Source organism: Puma concolor, chromosome B3 (assembly GCF_028749965.1).
Source record: "Puma concolor isolate L17-30 chromosome B3, mPumCon1.1.hap2, whole genome shotgun sequence".
NCBI lineage: Eukaryota > Metazoa > Chordata > Mammalia > Carnivora > Felidae > Puma > Puma concolor.
This window is the reverse complement of record NC_141672.1, coordinates 145,475,544-145,489,308: the sequence shown is the minus strand read 5'-3', so window position 1 is coordinate 145,489,308 and position 13,765 is coordinate 145,475,544. Positions and strand designations below refer to the sequence as shown.

The window sequence follows — 13,765 nt, the reverse complement described above, 5'->3', positions numbered from 1 at the left end:
TCAAATATAACAAGTAAACTTTGTGGCGTAAGGGAGGAATACTTTTCCTCTCTTCCTTTTCAGATTCTTCGCTGGTCTAATAATTTAAATGGACATAAAACAGATTAAGAAGAGAAAATGTTAACTATGTACAGGAGCCCCAAAGATACGGGGCTCGAAGAAGCGACCAAAGCAGGCAGCCTTTTCACCTTTTAGACAAAGAACCAATAAACTTGGGCAGAATTGAGGAGACAGGTTTGAGCTTGGTGTGCTGGATGAGTGAAGAAGTAACAGGGTTTGGTTACACAGCCTTCGAGCCTTGGATTTCCCGTCTCTGGTGATAAGGATGCCCTTCGTCCTCCTGGTCCAGGGAGGACATCTTCACATGGGAGACTCACCTCCTGCTTTTAGGGAGACAAAGAAGACTCAGATTATCCTTCTCGAACCTGATGTTTCTAAAGTAACTTCAGGGGCACGTGGGTGGCTCAGTCGGTTGAGCATCCGACTTGTGATTTCGGCTGAGGTCGTGATCTCACTGTTCGTGAGTTCAAGCCCCGCATCAGGGTCTGTGCTGACAGTGTGGAGCCTGCTTGGGATTCTCTCTCTCTCTCTCTCTCTCTCTTTCTCTCTCTCTCTCTCTTTCTCTCTCTCTCTCTCTCTCTCTGCCTGCCCCTCCTCCCCTAAAAGAAATAAATAAACTTAAAAAAAAAAGTGACCTTAATTAAAAATAACAAGTATGCCAAAGCGTTGTATTTGGGGGTGGCAGGTGTTAAGTGCCATGGGAAACCAGTGGGTAAAGATGGCTGGAAGTATGATAGGCTGGGCTGGAGGGGGTGTCTGCTTGCAGAGGGAGAGGCAGGAAATGAAGATTCTGGATGGGCTGGAATTACAAATACCGGGCAGGTTATGACTGAGGGTTGCGGGGCTGAGGGGAGAGAAAAGTGGGGGGAGGCTCATCTGTGTGTGTATATTGAAATGACTGAGAAGGCTGGAGTCATGTAGGACAGAGGGATGAGGCCTAGGAGCTAAAATCATGGAGAAGTGACCGAGTGACACGGGGGTTGCTGATTGGCTGCGCTGAGGGGTGGTGGACTGGGAGGGGTAGGGGGTAGGCTGGACGGGGAGGGATAGGGTGGTGGGTGGGAAGGGGTAGGGTGGTGGCTGGGGAGGGGGAGGGGGTAGGGGTGGATAGGGAGGGGGAGAGGGTAGGGGGGTGGATGGGGAGGGGTAGCGGATGACAGCCGGAAGAGGAGAGATTGAAAGCTGGGGAGTTTTGGGGGGAGGGAAAAGGTGTCTGGAGGGGCAGCGAGGAAAACAGTGGTCCGGCCGGGTGCAGTGCTCGGAGGGGGAGTTACAGGGCGGGCAGTCGGGGTCTGGGGGCTGCTGTGATACAGTATTTTATAATAAATATGTATTTGGTCTTCTTCCCATCCCTGGCACAGAGCTCCTAAAACCTTTGGAATTTCCCCGAGCTGAGAGCCAGAAAGGTGTCTTTTGTTATGTTAACGAGGTGGCTTTTGGAAAGGTCCTGAGGAAGGCAGCTGGCGGGGAGGGGGAGGGGGGTCAGCCAGCCCTGTGGGGACGTGGTTGGAACTTTCAGTCCCCGCCCCCTTCGAGGAGTAGACCTGGCTGGAGTCTGCATCAGCTGGCAGTAGCCAGTGATGTCATCAACTATGCCTACGTAATGAAGCCTCCATGAAACTCCAAAAGGGTGGCTGGGAGGGCCGCTGGGTTGGTGAACACATGGAGATTTGGGGATTGTGGCGCACCCCGAGGGCATGGAGACTCTGCACCCTGTCCCCACAACGTGCCTCGTGAGTCATTTCCATCTGGCTGTTCCTGAGTGACATCCTTCCAGAACGAGCTGGTGATCTAGTGAGTACAGAGTTTCTCTGAGTTCTGTGAGCCGCTCTAGCAGATTGATGAGCCCAAGAAGGGGGTGTGGGAACCTCCTAGGTACAGCTGGTAAGTCAGGAGCACAGGTGACAGCCTGGAGTTGCAGTTGGCAGCAGAAGTAGGAGCGAGTGGGCGGTCACGTGGGCTGAGCCCTTCCCCCGTGGGGTCTGAGACTGCAGGTAGACCGTGTCAGAACTGAGGTGGATTGTAGGACACCCAGCTGGTTGTCTCAGAGAACTGCTCGGTGGTGGTGGTGGTGGTGGGGGAACCACACATTAGGCAGCATCTTAGCTTGCCTGAGGAAGTGCCATTTGAGAGGGTGGCAGGTGGGAAGGTGTGGTCCAGGGACGGCCAAAGGGAGTAGGTACTTTCAGGGCCGCACTCAGAAGGAGGCCTGCCTCACGTTGGCCCCGGGAGTGGGGGTGGGTTGCATGGAGCTTGGGAGAAAAGGAGGTTTCCCAGGGTATTTGTTTAGTGCTGTGGGAAGAAGAGATCTGTTTTGGTATTGGGAGACTGCAGAGAGACCCTGGGGGGCCCAAGGGAGGTTTTCTGTAGCCACCCAGGAGGCGGGCTATTGAAACAACAGGTGAGCCCCACCTTACTGATCTGGTGGTTGGTTGATCAACATGGTCCAGACGGGCCTCAAAGGCACCTTTCGGGTCTGTGAGCCCTTGGTCAGGAACTGGAGCTCAGACAGAATTTTCTGGACTCTCTGCTGCCTACTGGGACTTGGGGAAGGGCTGTGGGGATGCTGCAGGAAGGCAGCCTATGTGAGAGACAGATAAGGATGAGTCTGTTTGCTCAGGGACCTGCCGAGTTCCTCAAGAGCGTCTCAGCCTGACCGTGGTGATGGGGAGAGGGGAGAGTGGCCGGGCCATCTAGGGAGGGGGTCAGTGGAGCACGGGTGTGGGACATCACTGGGAACACGCAGAACAGACTGACATGAAGGGTGCCTGAAGCCCTGTGTGTTGGGCTCAGGCAGTTTAGGTGACTGTCACTTAATGACTATGGCATTGGGCAGGTTACTGTATCGTGCCCCCCTTTCTGTTTTTCTCTGTAAAATGAGCAGTCAGATGCTGATTTCTCAGGGTTGGTGGGAAAATCAGGTGAGCTATGACGTCAGTGCCCAGCAGGATCAAGGCACACAGTGGGAAGGCACCTGCTAAAGCCTCCGGAAGTACCTCCAGGAGGTTCTGCTGAGACGGGAGGGGAGGATCGAGGCATTGCTGTGTGACCATGGAAAGGTATTTCCACCTGAAAAAACACACAGAGGAGGGGAGCATGAATTTCACTCGAGATGTGAATGTGCACACAAACCCGTGCATCTGAGAATGCAAGCTTGATGCAGAGCACTTGGAGAAGATAAAAATGAAGTGGGGAGAAGTCTACACACAGCCATCTGGCCCTTTGGAGGAGACGGGCGACGTGTCCTTGGTGCAAGGGAACAGGCACGGGCTGTTCTGGGGCCAGACTCTGGGCCGCACACACGGGCCCCAACTGGCTGGCACCTGCCGGCTGCCTCATTCTGCTAAAAGCCGAGCATCAGACCTTTTCTGAAAGAGAGAAGAAACCAGAGAAGACCCAGTTCTGTAGTCCCACATTGGGTGGGTTATAACCTGGAGCCCACACACAGCAACCAGAGCATTCCACAGAGTGACGGGGGACACGACATGCTTCTGTTAGGCATTTATTTCTGTCTGTTGCAGACCTACCGGGACTCTGGACGTTTTCCTTCCAAACCTGAAGAAGTAGGACGTATTTGCTGGGTGCTTGCTCCTGTCCTCTCTTGTTCTCTCTTTCTCTCTCTCTCCTCTGCTCTCTCTTCTTCTTTTTTTTTTTAATGTTTATTTTTGAGAGAGAGAGAGAGAGAGGGGCAGAGAGAGACAGAATCCCAAGCAGGCTCCAGGCTCTGAGCTGTCAGCACAGAGCCCGATGCGGGGCTTGAACCCACAAACCACGAGATCATGACCTGAGCTGAAGTCAGACACTCAACCGACTGAGCCACCCAGGCAGCCCTCTCTTTCCTTTGTCGAGACACATTTACTGCTGCCAGGTTCTGGCTGTGACACAGCACAGAAGATGTGGTCAGTGGCCATCGAGCTCACGCTGGCAGAGTTGTGCTTTCAGGCCAGGCGGGGCACATTGGAAGAGGTCACACTGGGGATTAGGGAGGAGGTTGCTGGTAGGGAAGCCATATGCTGGACCTCCAGCCCCAGAGCTGGGGCGGTCGATGCGTCTCGGGCCCATGTGTGTGCGCGTGCCTGGGAGGAGAGCGTTACCTGCTAGGTCTGCTGTAGAGAGAGTTTCCACTGCTGTCCAGCAAGGACCTGCCTTCCTACCCTGTGGAAGTGCCAGGATCCCGCCAGCTGGCAGCTCGTCCCCCAGGCCCTCTGCTACTTGAGTTCACTCAAAGCTCCTGGCTTCAACTTTGAGCTCTTCCTCTGTCAAGGCCCTGCGGGGCCTTTGGAAATGAAGACCGATCCCTGCTCAAGGGGGCTCCTCCCCCAGTCTGGGGGGTATGGCACACGACTAGGTCCCCCCCCAAACGAGACAGAGTGGGAGGGTGCGGAGAGCTGGGCTCCAGGGAGAGAATGCGGTCTGGTGGTGGAACCAGGTGCTTCAGATGGAAGAGGGGACTGGTTTGCACTTTGCCTTGACGGATGAGAGGATTCTGACCGGTGGGGGGGTGGACACACACGAGAGACAGGGACTTCTGTCAAGCCTGCAGGTTGGGTACAGGGATCGACGGGGAGGAGACCACAAAGTCAGGTGGAGACAAAGGCTGGTGAGGATTCGAATTCCAGCTCCGGGGGCTGCCTTCAGAGCCTGTTGGTGAATAGCTGGACAGGGTGGACGCCTGTGGTTGGTTTGAATGGGATGCGGCCGACACGGCGTAGTACAAGGGGATCCGGCACAAAAACGGCTGCCTTCATTCGTGGGTCATTGTTTGAGGTCTACAAGGGCTAACTTTCCGTGGACCGCGGCCTCTCGCTCCTTCCGAGCCCGCATATGCCTCGTGTTGTAAGGCACTGTGGGCGCAGACTATTTCTGTGCTCCTTCAAACGCCCGTGTTTATTTTTAAACTCGGGCCTTTGTGAAACAGGGATGTATCCTGCGGGCTTTGCTTTTGAGTAAAAAGGTTCTCTTGGACTGATGGAACCAGCAAAAGATGTGCTCGATTTAAAGCTGTCCATTCTTTTCATTTAACGCCTCCACGCATGCATCCGGCATTAGAGGGAAGGCCACCGAGGCACTTTGCTTGTTTAAAAGAAAAAATCCTGGAAAGAGGAAACTCTCATGCCGTTTCCCACTTCCTCCACATGCACCGGCAGATCTGCGCCTTGAGCAGCGGAGAGCTCGGACAGGGAGGGCCCGCAGGAGTCGGAGGTCGGACAAGGTGGGCTGTGAGTCTGAACCCTGCTGTACCGCCCCCCCCCCCCCCCCCGCCCTCCCCACTCAGCTCCCACCAAGAGGAGTCAAGGACGAGGGGCTTAGAATAGAATGTCTGTTATCTCTTCAGCATATGCAAGTTGTAACTGAAAAATTAACGAGAGTAACTCAGCGTCCAGGATGGGAGATTCAACACACACGACTTCCCTCCGCCTTCCCTCCGCAGAGCCCATTAAAATGATAATAAAACGATTACTAGCAGCATAATCCTACGGCAGGGAACTGCAGGGAATTAGCAGGAGCTGAGAGATTGCAGCACATTTCCAGATGATAGAAAGCAGGCAGGGGAATGGTAATGCCAACGGTGTGTCAGAGGAGCCTGGGCGGGGGCTGGGGGGGTGGGGGTGGGGTGGGCTGGGGCGGGGTGGGGGTGGCCAGTCCGCCCTGCAGACTCCAGAGGGCCTCTTGACCAAGCCCACAGGTCCAGCCCAGGGCAGGAATGGGAAGTCGTGCTAAAAGCTGGAACTTTAACACTTTTTTTTAAATGTTTATTTTTTGAGAGAGAGCGAGCGCAAGCAGGGGAGGTTCAGAGAGGGGGGGAGACACAGAATCCGAAGCAGGCTCCAGGCTCCGAGCTGTCAGCGTGGAGCCCGATGTGGGACTTGAACTCATGAACCCTGAGATCATGACCTGAGCTAAAGTCAGATGCTCAACGGACTGAGCCACCCAGGCAGCCCTGGAACTTTCCTCGGCACTCCTACAGACACTGTGTTTAGTAGGAGAGAATGAGGACGAGCGTACTTACTGGCAGAGTCCAGGCTGGGGGTGCGGGCTGGTTGGTGTTGTGGGAGTGAAGTCTGCGCTGGTCTGGCGTGGCCCCGGGGCGGGTGGATGGTGTTCCAAGCCGTGGTACTAGGGGTGACCAGCTGGGGCGAGCATGTGGAGTGCCAGAGCATCAAGGAGTCAGGAGTCAGGAAGAGCCAGCGAAATAAACTTCTCATCAGATAGAACGGAGGCAGGATACTAGTAAGGCTCTGAGCGAAAAGCATTTGTTAACTATTGAAAACAAAAATTTCATATCCAGTGTGGTCGACTGAAAAACGCCCCCCCGCCCCCCGCCCCCGGTAGATATTCCATCCCAGTCTCTGCAACCTGTAGATGTGACCATGTATGATAAAAGGGTCTTTGCGGATTGGATTAAAGTAGGGTTTGGAGATGCTAAGCTGAGGGCTTTGAGCCTGGAGGAGGGTGGACATTGGTTCTTCCCCAGAGCCTCTGTGGGGAGCACGGCCCTCCTGGCATTGCAGTTGTAGCCCGGAGACATTGACTGCGGCCTTCTGAGCTCTTCACTGTGAGAAAATAGCGTCCTGTTGTTTAAAGCCACCAAGTTCTGATTTGTTGCAGTGGCCCTAGGGAACTGACACACCTTGCCAAACCAGTCAGGTATAAAGGCAGTTACACTTAAAAAAAAAAAAAAATTTTTTTTTAACATTTATTTTTGAGACAGAGACAGAGCACGAACGGGGGAGGGGCAGAGAGAGAGGGAGACACAGAATCGGAAGCAGGCTCCAGGCTCTGAGCCATCAGCCCAGAGCCCCACGCGGGGCTCGAACTCACGGACCATCATATCGTGACCTAAGCTGAAGTCGGACGCTCAACCGACTGAGCCACCCACGCGGCCCTTACATTTTTTTTTAGTTTATGTTTTGAGAGAGAGAGAAAGAGCACGAGCAGGGGAGGGGCAGAGAGAGAGGGAGACACAGAATCCAAGGGAGGCTACAGGCCCTGAGCTGTCAGCACAGAGCCTGACGTGGGGCTCGAACTCACAAACTGCGAGATCACAACCTGAGCCAAAGTTGGACGCTTAAACCACCTGGGCCACCCAGGCGCCCCATAAAGACAGTTACAGATGTGCAGGTCCTTAAGGTTTGCTTCCCACTCATTTTGAGTGTCCACACCAGCAAAACAAGGGTGAAAACAACCCTGAAGGAGGCAGTGGGAGGCAGAGAGATTTGGTGGCTTCCAGGAGTCCAGAGAAAAGAACTCCCAGACAGACGGCTGTCAGCAGGCCTCCGCAGCACCTGGTACAAGTTAGAACTGAGAGTCGTTGGTTCCAAGAATAATATCTTCAGGACAGACACTGAAATGGATTCCAGACGATGGACAGAACGCACAAGAAGCTGGAAGACAGTAGGGTTGTGGGGGATGGGCTATGTTTCTTTCTCTCAGTAGGAAAAAGAAGGCAACAGAAAACCCCACAAAAAAATAAAAACAGCCACCAGCATGTCTTATTCCAAATATGAGGCACACTAAGATATTGCCTGCTTTTATTAAAAAAAAATTTTAAGTAAACTCTATGCCCAACACGGGCTTGAACTCACGACTCCAAGATCAAGAGTCACATGCTCTACCCACTGAACCAGCCAGGCGCCCCTATACTGCCTGTGTTTTGAACGGTTGGGAGAGCACAAACAAGCTTCTCTTTGACCTTGATTCTGGGAGCTTTTTTTCTTTGAGGAGCACTTGGCTGTTGACATTGGAACTGTACAGGAAGAAATATGAGCCTAGCACATTTCTTGGCTCTGCAGGGAACAATATTTGTATAGTCATAATGTTCTCTTTTTCAGGTGGTTACATCGTACTCTCGTGTTAATTTATTGACTTAACGCTTCCGGGTACTGGCCGTTCCATATAACTTCTGGTTGACCTTTTTGTAAATAAGGCTGGAATCTGAGGTCCGCTCGACCCATGGAGCCTCTTTGCTGGAAGAGTTGGAGAACTGAATTGTTACCTAGGAATGTATCATGCATGGGGAGGGCAGAGGCCTCCCGTGCAAGAGTGGTGGCCCAGTACTGAAGGGAGGGTGGCTCCTTACTGTGCTGGGCACCAGGCCAGCCACCCAACGTGCCCGTGGGGCCTCCTGATCCTGTATTGCTGAAAGCGGCCTGGTGCTTTCCGGAGCAGGGGCCTGTGGGCAGGAAGGAATGTTGGGGGGCGCTTGGGGGCTGACTTGTGGGTCTGCGGGTCTGGTACAGATGGGAGAGACCTGAGCTTATTTATGTACCGACAGAAAGGATCCAGACACAGAAAGACGCTATACTCATCAAGTTTGGCGTTTCCCAGTCTTTTTTCACGTCACGGACACATGGCGTGTATCTGAATGGCACACGGGTAAAAGGGCGAGGCCAGTCATGGTCAGAAGTGACCCCCCGGGCATTCCAGTTGTCCCAGGCTCAGCTCTGCACCCGGAGGCTCGAGGAGATCTCCTTGTCAACAGGCTCTTTGCTCTCAGCCCAAGGACAGGCGAAAGGCGCTCCTTTCTCAGGTACCTTCTGCATATCTGCCGTGTGGCAGCTACTGGGCCCAAGTATGCAGGTGTTTCGTGACCACCCGGAGATGGACGCCCTCGGGATCGTGCGCCGCACGGTCATTTGCAAGCCGGCTCAGCGCGGCCGTGGCCCGTTGGAGGACACGGCTCGCGAGGAGGCTGAGGGCCCCGGCTGCGGGGTGCAGCAGATCCCCGGGTCTCTGGCTTGCCGGTGGATCTGCTGGGGGGAGTCCCTGAACAGGGCTGCCGGGGAGCTGCTGGCAGGAGAGATGCCGGCAGAGATCAGCCGGGGCACCTGGGCCCCAGGTACAGATGCCTCTCGATGCCCTGGAAGTGAGCGTGTGGAAACAGTCCCTGGAGAAGAACTGGGAAGGAGCAAGCCCCTGCTAAGAGGGGCCTGGTTCTCGAGTAGTAACCGGAAACGAGGCTGGGGTGGGAGGGGAATCTGAGTGCCTGCCCTACAGGGTCCCTGGCAAACACCTCTGGTGGCCACACCTGAGTCCCAGTACCAGTACCCTCGTACCCTCGGGTGTCGGCTTTCTGTGCTCCGTGCTCGCCTGGAGTGGGCGCGGTGAGCGCGGTGGGGGAGGGTGGTACCGCATTCACGTCTTGTCCCCCCGGCCAACTGTTGGATCTTTGAAAGGCTCTACGAGCGCAGCGGAGTGGACGTGTGGGTGACGCGGGCTCCATCAGCCCTGCCAGCTCCCGGCCCCCTGGGTTTTCTTTGGGGATTCTCCACAAAACCCGCAGGGAGGGTGGTGCACCTGTCCTGCAGGCTGGCTCCCTCCTGCAGAGCTTTGTCCTCAGCAGCTGTCCCAGGGCTGACCCCAGGGACCAGAAGAGGCCTGTTTTGGGGCCCCACCCCTGTCCTTTTGAACCAGACAAGCTGGTTTACACTTTTGCCCTTGACGATTGTGGGACATAACAGGGGTTTTGCCTTGCTGGGCACGAGTGATAGAATTTCCACGTCACATCAAAGCCAAAGAATGTAGTTTAGCAAATGTTTTCGACCTGCCGCACGCGTGGGACTGCAGCAAAGCAAGGGCTGGGGGGGGGGGGGGGGGGGGGAGGTGCCCTGTTCCTGTGCATCCATGTGTCCGAATAAGCTCCTGCGGCTCTAGAACAACGGGTTTATTTTTATTTTCTAGATTTTCTTCCCTCAAGACATCCAGTACTTCAGCCTTGTAGTTAAGTTCTGAAGGTGTCATTTTCTCCCGTGTGTGTGCACACACGGGGGCCTTGTTCCTGCCCCCAAGGGACAGATCCACCCCACCCCTACTGCCCCTCCCCCTTCACCCACCCCACCCCTCCCCTCCCCAGTCCCTTTCCCCTCTCCCTCCCCCTACCCCCACTGCCCCTCCCCCTTCCCCACAACCCTTCCCCTAGTCCCCTCCCCCTCCCCTTCCATTCCCCTTTCCCCCCCCACCCCTCTTCCCCACTGCTTGCACCCCCTGGGTGCACCTTCAGTGTCCTTGGGCACAAAGGGAAGTGGCTGTCCAGCCATTCCCGCCTGGGGGCCTGGGAGAGCAGGGACAGGTGTCCCCACGTCTCATTATTTCCCCGAGACAAAGGGCAACTGTTCAGCCCTTCCCACCGCTGGAGCTGGTAACTAATGTACCTTGTCTTTGGCTGGAATCCTATCAATCCTTGAGGCCACCTTGGTGAAATCCTGCTGATTAGAAAGCTATTTGGCAGTTTTATGTGACTTTGATCAATAAGGATAAGAGAAAACAGATTTTTCTTTCATAAATACTGCCTGGAAGGCCAAAATCTTTCAATAGATGAGGTCCACGGGGAAGATACAAATAATAAATGAGTACTTCCCGGTCACGAGGTTGGAAACCAGTGAGTTAACTGTGAGGTAGAATCAAGCCCAAATAATAACGAAAAAATGAGGGCTCTGGCTTTTTCTAGAGCAGCCCATGGTTTGGGAGATGCTCAGCCAAACATCTGCGGGCTCAGAGGGCACCTTGGGGGCTCAGTTCCCTTGGTGCCAAATTCCCAACCAGCTTCTGTCCTCTCTGTCCCCTTGCTATCTAAACTTTTTTAAAAACCACTTTGTTGGTGGGGCGTCTGGGTGGCTCAGTCTGTTAAGCGTCCGACTCTGGGCTTTGCCTCAGGTCATGATCTCATGGTTTGTGAGTTCAAGCCCCAAGTTAGACTCTGTGTGGTGCAGAGCCTGCTTGGATTCATTCATTCATTCATTCATTCATTCATTCTCTCTCTTCTCTCTCTCCCCCCTTCTCTCTCTGCCCCTCCCCGGGTCATGCTCCCTCCCCCGCCCCTGTAAATAAACTTAAACCAACCACTTTACTGAGGTATCATTGACCTGCAAGAAACTACATATTTAATGTATACAACTTAATGAGCCTGGAGATACATACACACCATGGAACTGTCACCACTATCTGTGCCATAAATATTTCCATTCCTTCCAAAAACTTCTTTCTTCTTCATCATCATCATCCTTATTATTTGTGTGTGTGTGTGTGTGTGTGTGCGCGCGCGCGCACGCACACTAAGAAGTTACCGTAAGTCTACCCTCTTTGCAAATTTCCAAGTATACAATGTCATATTGTTAACCACAGGCACTGTGCTGTAGAAAGTTCTTGCCTGGCTCCATCTGTCAGCTGGTGCTGGGGCCCTCTCACACCTGTCTTATTTGGTCCACGTGGTTGTACATTTGACCTTTGGCTGGGGAAGCAAGAGACACCATTGCACATTGTGTGCAGTCAATAAACCTGTTCTCTGTCCTGCCAGAGAAGACTCCACATGCATAGCCACCATGCCACAGTCTTTCTCCTGCGCACACAGGTGCTCCAAACACAGACAGGTAGGAGCTCCCTGGATTCTGAGGCAGTGGCCGTGACTTGTTTCCTGGGGGTATTCTTCGTGCCCAGCCCAGCCCTCTTACGTAGCTGCAGAGTAAATATTTGTTAAGTAAATATGTATTTATATTAGTATTCGTATTTGTAAGAATGGGAGCACACTATGATGCTGTTTTGTGACCTTGTCTTTTCTCTCAATACTGTGTCCTTAACATCCACAGTCCTAGTATTGGCTAGCTTTTGTGGGAGTCCTGGAACCTATAAGGTTGTTGGGGTTTTTTCCTTAATTTTCTTTTCTCTTCTCTTCTCTTCTCTTCTCTTCTCTTTTCTTTCTTTCTTTCTTTCTTTCTTTTCTTTTCTTTCTTTCTTGTTGTTTGTTTTGTTTTCTCTGAAGCAAGAGATTTTTTTTTTTTTTTTTAATTTTTATTTTTGGGACAGAGAGAAACAGAGCATGAACGGGGGAGGGGCAGAGAGAGAGGGAGACACAGCATCGGAAACAGGCTCCAGGTTCCGAGCCATCAGCCCAGAGCCCGACGCGGGGCTCGAACTCACGGACCGCGAGATCGTGACCTGGCTGAAGTCGGACGCTTAACCGACTGCGCCACCCAGGCGCCCCTCTCTGAAGCAAGAGATTTTGAGTGACATTCAAATCCTCCAAGGTCTAGATAGTTCTGTTCAAAAGGATCTGGGACTCTGCCACAGTTGATGGCCTCCTGATTTTGTAACTTCTGGGTGTAAATCATTGAACTGTGATGAAGTAGAGAATGAATCATAATGGATAAAGAAAAAAGGAACATCTTTCCATCTTAGTAAGTAGGCACTTACGGCTTGTAAAGGTTGAATGGTATGTGTTGCATGGATATGTGGTTCTTTATTTAGCGAGTGCCTTGCTCTGGAGCCTGTGGATTATTTACGAGGTTTTTTGCATGTCTGTGTGTTTATTTTCATTTTCCATAGACAGTACTTCAGTGGCCGTCCTTTTGCCTGAGTATCTTTGCATACCCTCCTTTGTTGCCCCTGAGCAGATTCGTAGAAGCGAATGCTTGGCTTCTGGAGTGGACAGTTTTAAGGCTTGGGCTGCATGGCGATAAATCGCCTACCATCAAGTTATACGCAAAAGAGACAGATGCATTCCACTCTGACAGCCTGGATTTTTAACACAATCTTTTATTATTTTTAAATTTTTTAAATAAGTTCATTATTTTTGAGGGAGCATGAGCACAAGCAGGGGAGGGGCAGAGAGGGAGAGAGAGAGAGGGAGACACAGAATCCAAAGCAGGCTCCAGGCTCTGAGCTGCCAGCACAGAGCCCGATGAGGGGCTCCTTAACCATTTTTAGGTGTGCAGTTTGGGGGCGTGACACACGTTCATTTTGCTACGTGACCGTCACTACTGCCCATCTCAGAACTTTGCAGCCCGTGATTGATTTTTTTTCCCTGTTCTTTCTAATTTGTAGCTGAAAGGCTCTCGTTTTCGTTCACTGTGCCTCTTTGACCGAGAAGGTGTAACTTGTTACCACGCGCTGTGGACGCATGTCTCTTCGGGCCGTCTTCGGTCCTCCGCGGAGCCATTCGATGCCTTGGGCCATCCCGCCTGGAACCCCTGTGCCCACGGGCGTCGGCCTTAGCCGCCTTCTTCGCTGCTTTCGTCTGTCCCTCTCTGCTTGCTCAGCTTCCGCACTTCACCTGCCCGTCAGTGTGTGCTGTTCAGTTTCCTCTGCGCCTTTGCGCGGTTCTCCACCTGCTGTTCCCACCCCATCCTCCTGAGGACACCATTCCCCACCCCTCCAGCCCCCCCAGGGGCCGTGCCTCACACTCTGCGGTCATGGTAAAATAGGACAAAGTTCACCATTTTAACTATTTCTAAACGTATTTGCAATTCAGCGCCATCAAAAACATTCACCGTGCTCTGCACCTGTCACTACCATCCGCCTCCAGGACTTTTTCATCTTCCCAGATAGAAATTCTGCCCCCAGTAAACAGTAACTCCCCACCCCTCTCTCCTCCCAGCCCCTGGCACCCACCGTTCTACTTTCTCTCTTGATGAACTTGACTTTTTGATTCACATAAGTGGAATCATACAGTTTTGTTTTGTTTTGTTTTGAGAGAGAGAGAATGAGCAGGGGAGAGGGGCAGAGACAGGGAGAGAGAGAATCCCCAGCAGGCTCCATCCACAGCACGGAGCCTGATGTGGGGCTCGATCCCACCACCCTGGGATTACGACCTGCGCCGAAATCAAGAGTCAGATACTCAACTGAGCCACTGAGGCACCCCACAGTTTTTTAGCCTGTTGCGTCTCGCTTAGCATAACGTTTTCAGGACTCGTCTGTGTTGTAGCATGTGTCA

At 53.0% G+C, this 13,765-nt stretch overlaps 1 protein-coding gene across 3 annotated transcripts in view; it reads left to right on the top strand.

The window, feature by feature from the left end:
* HOMER2 (homer scaffold protein 2) overlaps window positions 1-13,765 on the top strand; it is a 96,864-nt gene that overhangs the window by 25,254 nt on the left and 57,845 nt on the right. The window contains exon 1 of one of the 3 annotated variants that reach the window (XM_086711696.1): window positions 1,652-1,854. The exons of the other annotated variants lie outside the window; for them this stretch is intronic. The gene's annotated coding sequence lies outside the window, so the exon portion shown is untranslated. Of the gene's footprint in view, window positions 1-1,651; window positions 1,855-13,765 lie in introns of those variants that run through there. 3 annotated transcript variants of the gene reach the window in all.